Here is a 14,913-nt window from a genome sequence, read left to right as displayed (position 1 = left end):
TTTACTGATTTTACGTTTAGTATTTCATTGATTTCTATTGAGAGAGAGAGAGAGAGAGAGAGAGAGAAGACCAACCAAACCAAAACATCTAACAGAGAAGCTAGTGAAGGAATGAGGCTTGGGGACCTTCCTGGGTTTCTGCATCATCTTCTTTGAAGTATATATGCTGCCTTGGAGGCCTGGAGCTCAGCAAGAGTGCTGAACCCACTCTTTCCTGCTCTCTCTCTCTTTCCCTCTCTGCCTCCTTTACTTTCTCTCAAACACAAGAGCCCTACTGCAGAGACAGAAGAAAGGGCAAAAAAAATGTTGAAACTCTCATATTATGAACTAGCATGTCTATTAGTGATTTTGCTATGATTTTCAGGGAGAAATAAAAATATTAATTAAGAAGGCTGGGTAAGATTAAATGTTCAAGTTTTAAGGTTAACAAATTGAAAATGAATGACATAAGAGAGTAACTATAGTTTTACCTTTATTGCATGCTACCAAGTATTTTTTTTTTTAAATCCTGCATGGCATAGTTTCTTAGCCTATGGTTCAGGATGCAGGGTCTTTCTCACATCTGGGGACAAACTACGTAGTGAAGCAGGTAAAGGAATGTGCAGCACCCTGAGGAACCCTGGCAGCTCCCATGAAGTTGAGTGAAAGGTGCCAGGAATGGAGTTTTCTCTTTCGATTAACAGCTGCTTAAGCAGCTATCTGGAGAAAGCTTTTACAGAAAACTGCAGGTCAACCTATACCAGGTCAACTCTATGCCTTGAAGAGTAAGTATACAGCATTCCCATTCAGCACATAATACAATGCTCTTCACACAGAAATAAATCAATAAATGCTGTTGACTGGTGACTGACTTTACTTAATGCCTACCCTTTTCGAGCCTCACACTGCTTGCACAGTGTTCATTCACTGAGTTTTTGAGCAACCCTGTAAAGTACAAAATCTCTCGCCATTCCCCATCATTACACAAATGAGGCTAAGGGTTAGGAGACTATGGTCCAACTTGGTCTCTCTTCCTCACGAACATGGGCCAAGTCATATCCCTTTTATGGAGCACAGTTCCTTTTCTGTGAAACAATGCATTTAACCAAGAAAGTCAAGGTTTCTGCCAGTTCCAAAACATACCTCTGAGAGCTGATGGCAATCTTGCTGCAAGAGAAGGAGCAACATCCCTCTACATTGTTAATATGGCACCATGACCATTACTGTCACCAGGAAGTTCCACATTGCTGAGCGCTTTCTTACATGATTGCTTTTGATCCTTACACTGAACATATGAGGGAGTAGCTATTTACCTCCATGTTATAAATGAGGAAACATGTGGAGACAACTAAATAACTTGCTGAGGTCACACAGCTGTGAGTGGGTTGTGGGGATATTAATTATTTCCTGTTTAAATAGATTGCAAACTCTTAGGGTTATTTTCTCTCCTTTTTTTTCCTCCTGTGGTCTCACATTCCTCCAACTAATCAACATATACACACATGCACACACATGTACACACCCACACACATGCACATACACAGCACAGCCTGGTTCATGTAAGATCCTTGAATCATTTCCCATACTGTACCCACAAAACTTTAAAAAAAAAATCAAACCTAAGCTATTAATTTACAGGAACAGTGAATTCAACCAGACTCAATATTAATTTATCCTGAGATAGAACCCATCACAAAATTTTTCTTTTTTCCCTCCCAAAGTGTTCCAATTTATATAAATGACAAGGTCTCAAATTATATAAGTGTCTGGAATTATATAAATGACAGGGTTGATTTTCATGTGTGACAAGTGGAATCAGTATCATTACTTTATAGTCACACCTCATGTTTTCCTAAATTACTGAGCCAGGAGAAGATGAGAACATCAAATTACTCTCTGAAGGGAACCTCATCTGAGTCGATATTTTATTTTGTTGGAGTCTCTGATAAGTATTGATTCATGGATTAATAGACTGATTTGAATCTGAGCCTATGCCAGACTCATTAAAATATACTTCTTCCTTAAACTTTTGGGGGATCAGAAGAGTTTCTTTTTGAATTAATATTAATAAATGATGCTCAGAATAGAAAACTTAGAAGCAGAGCTTTTTTTAAAAAAAAATTTGATGCCAATGTAAACTTATGATACTTATCTCAATGCCAATGCTCTATTAATGTATATAAGTAAATGGGTCCCAAAATATTCCATTTCATTTCTAACCTGAAGGCCTGTTTCAGTGCCTTTGTATTCATATTTCCACCAGGACTAGGTTTCCTAGAGTTGCCTCTTCATTGTAGGATCAGCAGTCTGGGTGGAATTGACCTTCCCTGACCTTCTCCCTAACGTAAACCTTAGAAAATGAAAATCAGAAGAGTTCTGGGCAGGCCACTCAACTTTCAGTAATCACGCAGAGTTAAAGCCTCTTCTTGCTCACTGCTTGAGGAAATTAGACCCCCAATACACTGTGGACCACATTTTCATAAGCACTGGTTTCTTTATAAAAACATTTTTTTACTTGTAGATGTACACAATATCTTTATTTATTTATTTTTATGTGGTGCTGAGGATCAAACCCAGGGCCTCACATGAGCATGTGAGGCAAGCGCTCTACCACTGAGCTACAACCCCAGTTCATAAGCACTGTTTTTTTAGGGAACAAACAGACAAACAAAAAACTTGGACCATCAACATCTTGGAGCTCAACCTGCTGAGTACCCAAGAGTTCCAGCCTAGAGCAAAGAAGAGGTTGGAGGGAATAGCAGCAGAGGATCCCAAGACTGACTCTCTCTGAGAGATATAAAATACAGTCTCTCCAACGGGGCATGTCTCCTACTGTCCCTTAGATTGGGAACGGGAGGTGGCAGTGCCTGAGGGAAACATAGGGAATAGACCTATGAGTGCTGATTAATTGTCAGAGTCTCACTTTTGTTTTCTATACCCTTCTAACTCTAACACATTTTCTTATCCTGTAGGGGAGGCTTACCTGGCACGGATGAATACTGAAAAATGGTCTCATCAACAAGTCAGCGAGTTATTACCTTGTTAATTAGGGTCACCGCTCACTAATAATTTAGCCAAGAGCATGGTTTTTTTTAACAAGGCATTTAATGCATTTATTTCCTTTGGCAAGAGCTATAATAAATATAGTGAAGTTTATTAATTTATGAAGCTTTTATCTAATACAAATGCATTTGCCATGGTCCTAAATTTCCTTCAAGCCTTCATATCTATATTCTATTGCTGTCATGTTTTCCTAGCTCTGACTTGCTTGCTTTCCCTGCCCCAAGTAGCTTCATCTGTAGCAATACCTATCTCACAGGATGCCTTAAAAATGAAAAGAGATAATACATAGGAAATTGACCTAGATATATATAAGAATTTGGCAATGGAGAAAAATAAATTATTCAGTACACACTGTTCAAACACTAGAACAGCTATCTGAAAAAAAGTTAAATTGTACTTTTACTTAAACTTATAAATTTCAGATGGTTTAAATACTTACACATTCACATACATATGAATACCACAAACGTACTATTAGAAAAAAGGAGTACAAGCTGGGTCTTTGTAAGCATAATCCAGACATACTAACAAAAAGGGAAGTTTGAAAACAACAATGACAATAAGTTAGAATAAAAGTATCTGGGCAACAAAACATCATAAAAAGGGTTAAAGAAAAATTAAGGAAGATCTCTTTAATTTTATCATAAAAATCTCCTATTTTCTTATTATATTTCTGATTCCAACGAATCAGAAAGATAAAGACCAATGACCCAAAATAAAAATGGGCAAATAATAAGAACAAATAGCTCAGAGAAAAGAAGAAAACAAATGGCTCGCAACATGTCAAACCTTGCTCTACAGAGAAAATGGCAGATTAAGTTAGAAGTTTTACAAAAACTATGTTTACCAATTGATATCATATGCTTAATAGATAAAGAGATGAATTAGCTATATATAAGCACATGATCAATACAGATATACAAATATGACCTATACAGATACATGTTGATACATATTATATATGATGCTGTAAAAGATCATACATTGCTTTAGTTGTCATTTATCTTTAGTCTCCTTTCATCTGGGAAAAGTTCTTCAGTCTTTTAGAAATATTTTTTAACTTTTTGAAGAGTAAAAGATAACATGTCCCACAAAAATCAAACCTGTATAAGAGAATCCAGAGGTTTTGTTCCCATTTCTATCCCTTTATCATATTTTCATTAGGTTTAGGGTTAGGCGCCATTTTTAAATTTTATGATGTATTGTTCCCGTGTTTTTTTTCAAGTGTAATAATAGAGGTAGATGATGGATAAATATAGATATACTTCCTCTTTTTTTCAAATACAGAAAGTAGTATACTGTACCACACTTTTTTGTGCCCTGTTTTTTAACTTAACAATATATTCATATCAGTATATAGAGATTATCCTCATCCTTTTGGGTGGTGGTGTAGTACATGCAACATAGTTGTTTCAACCGAAATCTAATAGTAGGCATGCAGGTTATTTGCAATATTTTGCTGTTACAAAATGCTATAATGAATAAGTTATTTCATATGTTGCTATAGAAGTTGGTCTTTAGGATAAACTATTCATTTTTGAGGCATATTAATGTTTCCATTGAAGTGTCACTTGTGTGTATCATTATATTTTTATGTGCAGCATATATTGATAGCAACCTGTATAACTAAATGAGTTATGATATATCAGGCAATATGCTTTTATCTTTATACTAGCTCTGCTAAAATATTACAGATATGTTATTTTATTAGGCCACAGAAACAAACACAAGAATAGAGTGCACCATTAACCTCTTCTTCTTTCAGATTTTCTGTTAGTTTGATATTTGTTGAAAACTAGAACGTATTTATGCTCTTATGCTTAAAAGCAAGTGTTAGCTATTGTTTAGAAATAATATACAAACAAGGTCAGCTCAATCATTAGGGGCTTATCCAAGAGAAATGCAAGGACTTTGACTCAGTGCAGAAATTGTCCTTTTCTCCTCATTTGCCTTCCCTCCAAACTGTGGTAAGAAAAATGTCAATTGCCAAAGGAGAATTCTAAATGATCTGACTTGCAGCATTATTACTTACTGGAGGGCCACAGAATAGCAGGAGCTTTATTTTAGTGTTTTCTAAACCTCTTGTGTCCATCATTCATCTCTTCTCCTTGGCCATTCCTCATCCCAAAGCTCAAAGCTGGAGTTTTGGAGACAAACAGAGCTGGAACTAAATCTTGGCTCTGCAAGAAAAAGATTTCATTCTCACTTTTAGCATCTCTAAAATGGGGAAAAGTATGCCTGTCTTGATTAGGATTCTTGATTAGGATTCAATTAGGTATTTACAGGGCTTAGAGCAGTGTAGATACTCACCTTCTCACCTCTGCTTCTGGCCTCCTCTTGCACTTTCCCCACATATGTATTCTCTCCTCAAATATTATCATTAACCATCATAAAGGAGATAAAAATAGAATCAAGGCTAACACCCCACAATCCCATAACCATCTTATTATTTTCATTTTCTGTTTCAATTCTGTTTAGCCCTGAAGGATCGCTATAGTCTTTAGTGAAAAGAGCCTCCTTGAATGAACTTTCATATTAAAGCAATTCAATATTCTTTCAGAGTGTCTGAAAAAAATTTCCCTGTTTTCACTTTTAAATCTTGAGATGGAGAGTTTGGGGTGAAGTCTGTTAAGGTAAAGTAGAGAGGGAAGAAGAACAGTGAAGATGAAATGGGGTGGTAGGGGTAAAAGAGAGTTGTAAGGATAAAGGATGGAGGTTATGGCTTGTCTTGCAGACTAGAACCCAGGAAAACCACTCTCCAAGATTTCCTCCCCACCCCCCTTTTTTAACTAAGATAAATTTTCTTTTCAGATTGTGATTATAGATTAATTTATGACTTTCCTTAATTGTCTGAGCAATGCAGGGTTAATGTCCTGGTAAGGACAAGTTCTCTTTTACTTTATGAGAGCAATCACTTAATGAAAATTAGGCTATTACTTTTTATCTCCCTCTCCTTGGCAATGCCTGATACCACGGGGCACTTCTGCAAATTTCCCTCCCCTTGTCCTGTGCTAGGGAATAGATCTTTATTTGGCTTTGACATTTTGAAGATTTCCTGATACTTGATAATAAGATTGAACTCCAGAACTGCCATCTGGTGGATCAGGTTGTAGCAGTAGATTATTCCAGGGAGGTGAAGAATTATTTATTTATTTATTTTAATGAATGTTGATTCTAGGAGAAGCTACTACTAGGAGAGAATTTATTATGCAAAGAGACCCAAGAACTATGACAGCATCTCCTTCTGTTTCTCAAAGCATTGAACCAGGGTTAAGAAAAACAAAGTTTTGCTTTTTAGGGCCACAAGTCAGCCTGGAATTGGTTTCTGGCTTTCCCAAGTATTAACAGTGAGAGTTAGAGCAAGCTATTTACTCTTAATCTTGGTTTCCTCATCTGTCACATGGAGATGGTATTCTATTCTGTTTTAGATACTTTACTGTTTTTTCAGCAGGTGTCTTGAGTTGGGCTTCCAGAGGAATGCTTCCAGGGGAAACCTGTCACAGAGTGGTGGAAGCAGCAGAGAGAAGAAGTCAAGCAAGAGTACAACTTCAGGCAAAGTCCCTCAGCAAGTGGTTAGCTTAATGCTGCAGGGGGTCCCTGGGGTATGTGTTAGCCTGCAGCATTTGTTCTGACTTATGGCAAAGGGAGCTGGGCTTTCATATTCTAGTACCAATCAGTAAGTGGCTAAAAACTGTCCCGTGGATAAAAGGTGAACATAAATTCCAGACATTGCCAACTCTGTCGATGCAGGAAAAATAGCTTCATTTCCTTAAGTTTAGCCCTCCATTAGAGTTGTGAATGTAGAAACAGAGGCAGAGAAGGGAAAGCCAGAAATGGTAAAGGACCTCAATGTTCCCTACCTGAGATAGAATTGGGAACAAAGTAAACATGATCTCTGACCTCACAGGTTTTCTGCTCTTAGCAGGAGATGCAGACAAGTAAACAGGCAAGGCAGTGCTATGAGTGTTATAAAGGAAGTCAAGGTGCTATGGGAGCACAAGCAAGGAAACCTGAGAAAGGATCAAGAAGCCTCCCAAAGGAAGTGAGGTCTACTTGCTGAGTAGGACTCACCCAGGCAGAGTGGAGATAAGGGGTCTTATAGGAACAGGGTCTGCATACCTATGGTTCAGAACTAAGAGAGTATGGCATGAGTGAAGGACTGCATGAAGTCTGATCCTGGCTGAATGTGCAGTGGGGCATGGGGAGAGACAGGTGTAGAAATGATGTGATAGCACAGAGCCTGCAGGGCTGGGTGAGGATTAGAAGATTATAGATGTGTGTCAGGCACATGCTCCACAAATAGTAGTAAGCATTTGAAGTAGCACTGTGAAGTAGAAGTATTAATTATTAGCGGTATCACTACTACTACTGCCACCTCTATTATTCTCTTGCAACAATTACTATTAACTTGGGACAAGAATAAAGGCCTGGCTACATTGGACTACTTATTTATTTATTTATATCTCTCCACACAGTCTATAAGTTCCACAAGGATGGGACTGTGTGTGCCCTGTCCAATCATTTATATATTTATCATAACATATTTTTAAGCAAGTAAACAAATGCTTTTGAGCCTTAGTGTGTGTGTAGGGGAGCACTTAAAATGACAGTGAATACAATCTCTGTTTTCAGAGGTGCATTCATTTCTTTACTCAGTGACTATTCATTGAACATATTTAGTAGGGCATACTAACCCTCTGCTAGGTGGTAGGGTTACAGCTATGAGCAAAACTCAAAGACATAAAATTCTTGTCCTGCTGAAACTTGCTATCTAGCTTCGTGGTTCTCTGTGGGCAGGGTTCTCCAAAGGCAGAATTTGGAAGTTTGTGGGGGATGTTTTGGGTTATTGCAATGTTGGGAATCATGCTGCATTGGGTCGGCAGGGTGAGTGGAAGGTGTCTTGCAACATGCAGGACAGGTCCACATGATGGAGAATTTCTTTTTATCTCACACGACTTTGAAACATCTTGAAGAATATGCATGTAGGTGGAAAAAAAAGCCTTTTTACAATTACCCTAGGACCAAACTCTTTTATACAAACACCATATATGTTTTTGGTATGGATTTAGTGTACTCATTTTTATTACAATAAAATGCATCATCATAACACATATTAACAGTAGATAATTCAGTAATGTTAAGTTTATCATAATGTTGTGAAATAGATTTCCATAACCTTCTTATCCTGCAAAATTATAATCTATACCTGTGTATGTGTGTGTGTATGTGTGTGTGTGTATGTGTGTTTGTGTGTATGTGTGTATGTTTGTGTGGTGGTGGGGTATTAGGAATTGAGCCCAGGATGCTCTGCCACTGAACTGCATCCAAAGCCTTTTTTATTTTTCATTTGAGACAGGTTTCCTTAAGTTGCTGAGGTTGGCCTCAAACTTGGGATTCTCCTGCCTCAGCCTCCAGAATTGCAGGGATTACAGGAATGCCCCATTGTTCCCAGCTCTAAACCTTATAAATAACAGCTCCCCATCCCCTGGCAACCACAATTCTACTTCCTGCCTTTATGAATTTGAATTTAGTTTCTACAAGTGGAATTATATGCTGTCTTTTTGTGTCTGATTTATTTCACTTAGCATAATGTCTTCAAGATTTGTCCATATAGCATGTTTCAGAATTTCCTTCCTTCTTAAGGCTGAATAATATTCTACTGTATATATTTACCACATTTTGCATTTTGGATATGCAAAATGTGGTAAATACATGCAGTAGAATGTATTTACGGAACTCGGGTTGCTTCCACCTCTTGACATCATGCTGCTATGAACATAGGCATATAAATGTCTCCTTGAGAGAGATCTTGCACTCAGTTCTTTTCATTATATACTCAGAAGTGGAATTGCTGGGTTATATGATAATTCAATTTTTAATTCCATACTGATTTTTTTTTCTTCAAAAAATGCAATGGTAAATAAAGGAAAAATCGAACTTTATATTGTTTTTAAATTTACTAAGAGATGTTCACCATTTGGAAAAATCATGCTGACAATGGGAATGTCCCCCAAGGTGTTTGAAAGTCACCAGCTCAATACCCCTTTGCATATATGTATTTGCAGATGTGCATTTACAGCATTCCTATGTACAACATAAATTTAGATTATTTGGTTGTATCATTTAGTATGATTGTGCCCAAGCATCTGTGTAATAATGTACATATGTATAATTTTGTTACAAATTCTTTCCCCTTTGTATTATATTAATGCTAGAGAACATTATATTGATTTTTTGAAATATACATATGGTAGGTTATATTATCTATGAAAGGATGGTAAAGGAAAGTTACAAAATTCTGTTTTAAAATGGAAACTTTGCTTCTGGTTGACTTAAATGTTCTAAACTTTTAAGATGAACCATATTCTAGTAAGAAAGAATTTAAAATATGATATTTTTTACACACTAAAACAAAAGCTTGAAAACTACTCTCATTCTGTAGGTCAGGCTGGCTAGATGTGGACATATTTCTGTAGACATCTTTTAAAAAGTAGGGCATGTATTTGCCTGCATCAGGTAAACTCTTTCTACCTTCAATTTCTATAACTTGTTTGAATGGCTGAAAATGGTGGCTCTGCCATGGTTTTATGCTTTCAAACATCTGCCAGTATTAGATTTTCTTGGAACTTCTCTGCATGGGCAGATTACCAGTGGATTTGAAGAAGAAGTTTCACCATTTTGGAAAATGGCATTACGATGATTGCTCATAGCACTCAGGCCTTTGAAAGGTCCTGTCTATAACTATCTGCGTTAGTAGCATCACGTTCATAGTGACTCCACCTACAGGGCAAGCAGCTGACTTCTTCCTCATTAGGTTTCCTAGTGTAGTCATACCAGAGCATTCATATATTGAAATATGTACTACTTTATTATAACTTACCTTCCTTTTATTTCTTTTTCATTTTACAGTTAGGGCATTATATTGATTTTTTAAAAAATATGTTTATAGGCAGGTTGTATTATCCATTAATTTAATTTCAAGCTAGTAAAAGGAGGTAATAGAAAATATTTGTCTTAAGCAGGGAATTTGGACCTGGTAGTTTTGAGAACCATAGGACTCATAAATAAATAATTATACCAACAACTAATCAGTTATATTTGTGGTGAGAGCTTCTCGGGGGAAGCACATAGTGACATGGCTTACAGTTCTATTTGGGACTCATGCCATGTTTCCTGAAATGGTGATTTCTGAAAGTCCTCTGGTTAGCCGGGTGCCACATGGCACGTGCCATGCCAAATGAATCTCCTCATCCTTGCAAAGAGTGTGAGATGAGGCAGCGGGTGGGGAAGAACATGATATCTGTTGAAGGCTAGGTAGGGGTCTGGCTGTAGCATTGAGGCCTAGATAAGTGTGGTATGGTGGGATTTGAGGACGATGAAACAGGATTCCTGGGTTTGTGAACTAGATGGAAAAAAGAAAATGCCACACCCTAAGGAAAATGTCATTCATTTATTCATATAACGTATTTATGAAGTATTTTGTATGTGCCAAGTATTTTTGGAGATATTGTAGGGAATAAAACAGACAAGAATCTTTGTCTTTCTGAAACTTAACTTGTTGTCAGGGCAGCCAGTGGTAAACAAATAAACAAGTGAATGTATCTAGTACATTAAATAGTGATAAAAACTGTGGAGAAAGATAAAGCAGTATCAATGGCATAGGGATGCTGGGGATGGGATGGGAAGGCTCCTTTATATCAGGTGGTAAAATAAGATGGCACACGAGCAAAACTGCAGAGTGCTTTTCATACAGCCAGAGCAAAGGAGGCCACGGATCTCTCACATCAAGTTCCTCTTCAGTTTCCACCTCCTACTGATATTCCTCCTGTTACTCTTGGTTCAGCCCTAGCATCTCATTCTGAGATAAGTATTGCTGGTTTCATCCTTTTTCCTGCTTTTCCATCCAACCATCTCCTCTTATTATATAAGTGCAGCACATTTTGGACAGACTGTTCTAAAATGTAGTTCAAAATACATGTCTTCTCAAAAACCTTTTGAGACCTTAAGTTTTGTGAATAAAAGTTTCAGGATGCTGAGTGTGGCATTCAAAGTCTTTCAGGTTTAAATTTCCACTAGCCTCCACTCTCCTGTGAAACTAAACCCCCTGCCCACCAAGTCTGATGGTGTTTCTTCTCTATCCAGTGGGCCATTTCTCTCTTATCCCCTTTCCTAGAACCCCCTCCCTTCAAATTCCTCCTTTTAAATTCCTGGCTTTTAAGCCCCATGCCTTCCTATATTCTAGAATGACCTCCCCACCTAAGAATATCTACATACTTCTTTTTCATTTTATATTGTGGTTTATTCTCTATTAAAATTTAACCATGAGTCAAAATAGCCTATTGTAGGGTATATCAGGGAAGCAAACTCAGCTGCCACTGGGGAGTCAAGCAGATAGCATACAGGAGTTTCCTAGTGTGAGATGGAATCAAGCTGACATGGACTTAAATTCTGGATGTGTTACACATTAGGTAGGCAAATTTGGACAGGTCATTGAACTCATTTGATTATCTATTTCTTCATTTCTAGCTTAGGGGTATAAGTATCTCTTTGAAGTATTAATGAGGGCTATATAAAATATCTGACATATAGTAGGTATTCAAGCATAGTGCCAGTCCCACAGTAGTTTTCCATAACTGCTTGATGAATTAGACTGTTCTCTATAAGAAGTGAGGGGAGAAGAGGCAGTTGAGGGGATGTCCCAGTCATAGCTTATAAGAGTATTAAGAGGGAGAATTGAGTGTGGCCTGGAGGGCTCAGGGGAGACCTCAACAAGGCAGTCAGGCTTGTGCTTGGCTCTAAGACAGAGCAGGTTTAAATGAGCAACTGGAGATGGGGCAGGGAGAAGGTGGAAAGGCATGAAAGAAGGCTCAGGAATGAGTGAGTGTGAGGAAGTGATCATCTTGCTCCTTTGGTGGGCAATTTTGTGAAAACAACATTGCTGGTGTGTAGGATTAGATTGAAACGATTACCAAAATCCCCTTCCCTTTAGCATGAGGGGTAAGTGCTCGCCCCTGAAGCCTTCAACCATCAAATCACGTGGACTCAAGCATTGCTCTGTGTGTAAATGTGAGTGTGTGTGTGTGTGTGTTTACGTGTGTGCTATATATGTATATAAAGTCTGCAACCTCTGTGATCTAATTTTCTGTATGTGTGTCTATCTTCAGACGGCTATTTTCTTTAAGTAGCATTTGATGAAGCCTCTTGGTTCCAGCCTTGCTGGTGTAGGATGTAGTTCACAGAATAATGAGTCATTATTATTGAATAGGCCCATGTAATTAATCTAGGAAAATCATGTACTGATGTACTATACTACTGAGTAGAGTGAATAGTGAGAGTCTTGTGTCCTAGGGGAATGTACACTTCTTTCAAAGCATTTTTAAAATGCAGATTTCCTCTGCTCAGGTCTGGATTGCTCATTTTTCATCTGTCTGCTTCTCCACCTCAACTGAGAACAATGTACTTCTTTTCAGTTCAACAAGGAAATAGATGTTTAAAGATAGTAGGCCAAGAAGGTCACTGCAATCATGTAAATGTGTGTAATATTTATTGGTGTCTATATGTGTGTGTGTATATATGTATATAAAGTTTACAACATCTGTGATCTAATTTTTTGAAAGGCACTTGGATAAATCAGAACATAATTACATTTTTTTCAAATACTATATTTTCTATAGAAAGTGAAGAGAACACATGCAATTTTGCAGATAATTTAAGAAATGTAAACACTCATCATATGTATATATACATATACAGATATCTATGTGTATACATGTAAATGTAGATAAATTGAAAGTGGGTAAAATAGTCTGGCGTGAGTTCCCTAATAAATAATAAAATTGATTCCTAAACAGTGTGGGTATTGCATTACCTACAAAAAGTGAAGCCTATTGCTAAGGCAGCTTTGATGTATAATCCAAGTATTGAATATATTCATCTTAAATAATTGGAAAATGGAGGCAAAAGTTGACAAGTAATCATAGATAGCTTTTGAAATTTTTTAAAAACAAATTTTGACCCTCATTTGAAATACAGCAGGATTTTTAATAAATCTTATTAAATATTCACTGTCAGTTTTTTTAAAAGCAATATCTTGATCAAGAAAAAAATGGATTGTTACCTAAAAAGTTGAAAATTATTATAAGGAAAAAGCAAAGTGGTATATATTTTAAAATGTGTGGTAGTTAGCTGGCATATCAAAAGTTTGCACAAAATGGAATGGAAAGAGCCTATGATAGCTCCCATTTGTTGGAAGCATAAGATGACCTATTCTGAAAACAATGTGGTAAAGAATCTTTTAAAAAGTTTCAAATGAAACTTGAAATGTTTAATTATATAAATTTAATAATTTTTGCTGCATGGTCCAACTTACTGAGCCAAAACTAGTTGGTTATGGTATTAGCTTGCCATTTGAATCTTTACATGTATCTTTGTACCTTGACCTTACAAATGACAGAAGCCTTCCACATTTTATTCCTGTTTCCATTTATATTGAAAATTCTTTAAAATAGTTTATGTGAAATAATATTAAAATTGATATTATTTTGACTAATTTTAGGGAAGCTTTTTAAAAAGTCATCATTGTTTCCTATGAAATGAAAACCCACACCATAATAAATCAAAATTACTAGTCCTAATGCCCTCTACCCCCAATGGATGAATTCAATAGACATAACAAATTTGGTCTAATTACAATATTCAATTTAAAAACTTCTTCCAAATTACTATAAGAACTTATCACATGACTGGGGGTTCAAGCATTCAGCAGCCTTTTTGGAATCTGTGATGTTATTCACAGTGTTTGTCACCCACAGGCAATAAGGGTTAGATGCAGAAGATTTCCATTGTGTAAAAGTAGACTTAAATAAAAAACGGGTTTTGATTCTTCAGATTTCTGTACTGTACGGTCAAAACTGGATAAAAATGGACAATGAAAATGTTTACTACCTCTAGCAGAACATGAGCACAATTGTCAGAAAGCAGATTTCTCTCATCATGCCTCGTGGTCTATTGAGCTCATTGAAGATGTAATTGGAAAACAAATGCAGCAACACCATTGTCAGGACAGATGCGGGCACTTGTCCTGGGAATAGGGTGCTGTATTATGCTAGAATTTATTTCCACTGACACTCCTCATTCTTATCTAATAAAGTACAATGCTGCACTTTTTGTACCCCTATCACAATAATTAAAGTGGAGATGCTGCCTTGGTATAAGCTTCTAAGGGATATTTTAACCACAATTAAGTGCAAAAATGATACCAGGTCTGGGAAGTAGGTCCTGCTCATTACCATAATTATATGCTGAGTTGTTTCATTCAGGAACTAGCCAGAGGCAACATCAAAGCAGAGGGTTTGAGACAAAAACTACCCACCCCCCAGAACTGACTTTTGGCAGATTCTTCCCACACACCTCTCCTTAGTGTTCATCAGAAATAAAAATAAAAACCAAACCCCTCTTCAATGTGCAGTGGAAAAATTATTAAAAAAAGGAAACTCCTACTAAAGTCAGAGAAGTGCCATTGGGCAAGATTTTAAGATGCCTTCTATGTTGGCAGCAGAATGGAAGTGCTTGGCTCGCTGGGGTTGTGGCTCAGCAGTGGCATGCTCACCTAGCACGTGCAAGGTCCTGGGTTTGATCCTCTAGCACCACATAAAAATAAATAAATAAAATAAAGGTGTTGTATCCAACTACCACTAAAAAGTGAATAAGTAAAAAGAAAAAGTAACTTTGTCCATAAGCCAAGTTATTATATGAACTCCAGCTTCCTCATTCATATAATGTTAATAAGGCATCTTCGTAAACTTGTTGAGATTATCAGTTGAGAAATTCCATGACAAGTGGCTGACCATATATCATGATCAAAACATAGTT

The sequence above is a fragment of the Marmota marmota genome, unplaced genomic scaffold, assembly GCF_001458135.2.
Source record: "Marmota marmota marmota unplaced genomic scaffold, marMar, whole genome shotgun sequence".
NCBI classification, from domain to species: domain Eukaryota; kingdom Metazoa; phylum Chordata; class Mammalia; order Rodentia; family Sciuridae; genus Marmota; species Marmota marmota.
This window is presented reverse-complemented; position numbering follows the sequence as displayed.